Raw genomic sequence first — 4,670 nt, forward strand, 5'->3', positions numbered from 1 at the left:
CTGCTCTGCTGGGTCCTATTGCCCACAGGGTACCAGCTACATGATTCCCTGCCCTGCAGGCACTTTCAGCTCCATAGAAGGTGACATGTAATACTGACTAATTACTCAGTGTTTTTGACACTGGAACATTATACCCAGACTTACAGTAGCTTAAGTTACAAACTGTTAAGTGTCTCCTAAGATAACTACCATGTGGAGTTGAAATGTTTAACTTTTATTTTTAGTTTTCCATTTTATAATAAATGTATGAACTTGGTTTGCCAGGAGCGGTTTCTTTGGAAGCATGTCAGCCTTGTTTGCCAGGCCACTTCTGTGCCAAGGATGGTCTCTCCTTCCCATCTGGGCTTTGCAACCCCGGCTTCTACTGCAGAGAAGGATCCAGATCTGCCACGCCTTGGGGTAATACCACAGGTGACAGTTTTCTTCCTCTTGCCCTTTACATAGTGTTAATAAATGCATAAAACATGCAAAACTAGTTTTTTTTAGTAATGGTATTTGAAATACAACAACAACAACAAAAAGTTAAGGTCATCTGACACAGCTTGAAAAATATCTTTCTGTGCAGAATTTTCTTTCGGTGCACTCCAGGTTTTATTTAACATTTTCATGCCCTTTGACTCAGCACAGCTGAGAAGGTCTTCACGAAACATTTACCAGTCCCCACTACATCTCTTATTATTTTTCTTTCTGTGATTGCAGAAAATGGCTCTGGCCTTTTAGGTCATTCACCTACCTAATGAGTAATGACATCCAATAAAGGTCTATTGTCTCAGTTACAGGAGATATCCTAACTCCATCCCCACTTCCTGGTGAATCAACCCTGGGTCAGTTCCATGGAGATGTGTGTCCTGAAGGCTACTATTGTCCTAGAGGGAGTGCAAAGCCCAGCCCATGTCCTCCAGGTAAAGAAAACAAGAGACAGTCAAGAAAGACCTTGGAAAAAATAAGGACAAAATTATTTCGATTACTCTGAAAGTTTTGTGATAAAGCTGTATGATGAATATGTTCATCAACAGCATCAGCTATAGCGTTTTACAAATACGCTTGGTTTTTATTACACTGTCTCCAAAGGTGGTATACAATGACATAAAGCTCTCAGAGGTAAAGTATAATGGCTTATTTATCCAGAACTTTAGAGAAGGTCATAAAACTCAACAGCAGTCCAATAAAGCTGTCATGATGAGCAGCTAGCTACTTAACCAGGTGAATTAATGGAGCCTGCTACTGGCATTTTTACTACTGTCATTTTTTCTACTTCAGTGTGAAAAATGACAGTTATTCCAAGCTGTGTCTTTTGTATTTTTGTCCCTCTTTGTCTGTGTCTATGTACTTCCATGATCATTTGTTTTCTCCATTCAGGCACCTTCTCTGCGAGGTCTGCGGCTGAGTCCGAGGCGGACTGTGAAGCTTGTTACCCAGGCTCTTACTGCCCTTCATGGGCTCAGACTTCTGCTGACCTCCTCTGTCCCCCTGGGTGGTTCTGTCCAGCAGGATCAGCGTCTGGACATCAGCCAGGTGGAGTACACATCACTGCGGGTCAACTCAGGCTTAACAGTGGTCTTTGCACTTTCATGTAGCATGTGATCACATACAGTATAGGCCAACTTTATCTCTTTTGCTCACTTTCAACTTATCCCTTCATTTTTTGAGACAACATATGTTGTCTTAACTAGAATAACCAGATTGTTTTCATTTTACACGTTTAAATTTGCCATTTAACTAGAATCAGCTCTTTTGTCTGTCATTTTAACTATAACGTTCTACTTTGAGGCTTGCTTCTGTAATAATCTACATAGTAAAAGATGCTCGGTTTTTATCCCGCCCATAAACTATCCTTCTCCTGTTATATTACACGTGCACCTAAAGATTCTTTGTTGCCTTTTTACCTTTTATTATAAAGATGTTTTGCTAATTTGAGCATGAAATGGGGCAGAACCTATAAATAGCCACAAGCTCATGTCTGTCAAGACAAAGCACCTGCTGCTGAGCCCGCTTTCTGCTCTCCTTTCCTCCCACAGGATTGTTGTACAGCGGTAATACTGATAAGAGCCACTGTCCTTTTCATTGCTTTGTTTCCATGGACACTGAGCCTGGGAAAATACACCAGATGTGCTTATTTCATGCATAATTGGTACATAAAAGAAATTAAGAGGATGTGTCATGGCAGCACTATCATTTTCTGTTTTTTTTGTTTTTTTTCAAATTTTGTTTTCATTGTAAACAATGACAGTTTGGATTTTTCATTATGTGCTTGGCAGGTCACCAGTGCCCACCTGGCTATGCGTGCCCGCGTGGTAGCGCGGAGCCGACTGGCTGTACTCCTGGCACATTTCAGTCCTTGTCTGGACATCCGGCTTGTAACAGCTGTCCAGCGGGTAATGCAAAAATGACACATATGTTATTTTTATATCATTTTTTTATAAAGAGACAAACAGATGATGTTTAAACTGATGTTAATTATTAAATGAGACATGCTACCTTGTCTAGGTTTTTACTGTCTGAAAGGTTCCTCCGTGCCATCTCCATGTCCAATCGGCCACGTCAGTCCATCAGCTGGCAGGACGTCCCTAAGTGACTGCTCCCCCTGCCCCTCTGGCTCTTTTTGTAACAGCAGCGCTCTGACAGAGCCGTCTGGACCCTGCAGCCCAGGTCTGACAGCCCATAATCACCTTGGGAATTCTTGTCAGACAACTGAAAGATTGGATTTTCTATATCTTTGCTGTATGCCTGTGCTATGTTAAGCTGTGGCTTGCACTGAATAACTCAGTTTTCCTACAATGTTTTAAACTGTAAATGTTTCAGCGTCCTCTGTGAGTTGTCTAACCACATTGTTTACTACAGGACATTTTTGTTCCCCGGGATCCACTGAGCCTTCTCCTGTCTCCCAGACTTATGGAGATGTTTGTCCCATGGGACATTTCTGCCCTCAGGGAAGTGGGTCTCCCACACCCTGTCCTGTTGGCAGCTTCTTTCCCGAGCTCGGCGCACTCTCTCTCTCCCAATGCCGTCCTTGTCCCCCAGGGAAATACTGCCTGAATCCTGGAGCCTCACAGCCCACAGGTGGAGAATTAGACCAGTCATGAGACTGTTATAAATTGTCTATTTAATACCATATTTTATTATTCAGCTTTACCTCAAGTACTCTAAGTGCAGATTCAGGAGTTGCACAGCTCCCATTAGTCATGTCTGCTGAATTTCTGCCCATAACAACTTTTTGGGGTCTCATAAGCAGCTGCTTCAGAGTCTTTTCTAATTCCTCTCTGTGTTAGGTCTGTGTTTTGCGGGGTTCTTCTGTTCTGGAGGTGCAGATAGTCCCACACCTCGAGCTAACTCATCTTTGTCCAGCTGTCTTCTGAAAATACTAGAGGGTTCCACCATAAGGACGAACGCCACCTGGATGCAAAACCTGCCCTGCTTTAATAACTCAGGTAATTCTGATAAAATATAGTGTTCTCCTGTTTGTAAAGACACCATATGCGTCGTTTATAAGGGCAGTACATCACTTTGCTCAAACTGGTCTACCACAGTGCAGAGCTTTAGAAGTAGTGATAAATATCCCACAAGACAGTGGCTTTTCATGGTTGACCTTAAGTATTCTGCAATTAATCATTGCCATACAATGTTACATTGTCCGCCCCTGACAAAATGGTTTATTAGGCATTGTAGAGAAAAAAAAAGGAGGCTCCTCTTTGGCGTCCTGTCTGGTAGACAAAGATTATAACTCAACAATTTTTCATGCTTTATCTGCCATGTTGTGTTACAGGGAGAGATGCTAGTGGGATCAAAGCAGCAGCAGTGTCACGGGAAGATTTAGATCAGACTGTGACTGATTCACCGCCGAGTCTCAAGACGCCACAGTATGCGTGTTCCACCTACAGAGGAGATATATGCCCTAGGGGTGGGTAAATCCTGGCAGTGAACTTATGCACTTAATGTGATACTTTAGTTATCTTCATTGCTCAGACATGATAGCCTAATTTTTTGAAAATGGTAAGACACACAACTTACTTCATCTGATTGGTGCAGGTTGTGTGATGTAATTTGGTTTGATTCCCGCTTAGTCTCGGTTTATTTAGCGACTCGGTCAGAAAATGATGGCTGAAATGTTAAATCACATTAAAGTGGTTTGAATGATGAATGCTTAGTTTTAGTGTTTAATGGCTTGCTCTATAAATAAGGAGAGAAATATAGTTTGTCAAATAAGCGCACTAAAAAAAACATTAGTGGCAGCACAAAACCCCCCAAATAAATCTCACTCTGAAAGGTTCAAATTCCCCACCTTAAACCAATGGCAAGGGCATTCGATTTTATTTAAATAGACTTCATTTCCATCTCCCGTCACTTTACATAACAAGGTGACTTTACAATACAGTAGAGCGAATGGGCGATAAAGAGCTGCAGATGGCTGGGTGGTGAGGCACATAAAAGTAACACTGTTGATATACGAGCCTAAAAGAACAGATTTGCAAGTAATAACATTCCTTCAAACGTAAAGGAAAATCTGTGAGGGTAGTTGTGTGAAACAGAAGAAGCAGAGAATAAAAGTTTGAGAGTGAGAAAACCCTCTGTCCCTGGAGGGATCACTTAGTTAATTGGAAACTTTCTCTTGTTGAAGTGTTATCATTTCAGGGACAATGTCTGGCTGATTTTTTTCAGGTTTCTATTGTCTT

Source organism: Pundamilia nyererei, unplaced genomic scaffold (assembly GCF_000239375.1).
Source record: "Pundamilia nyererei isolate P.nyererei 1_Seehausen unplaced genomic scaffold, PunNye1.0 scaffold00003, whole genome shotgun sequence".
In the NCBI taxonomy this organism is placed as follows: Eukaryota; Metazoa; Chordata; class Actinopteri; order Cichliformes; family Cichlidae; genus Pundamilia; species Pundamilia nyererei.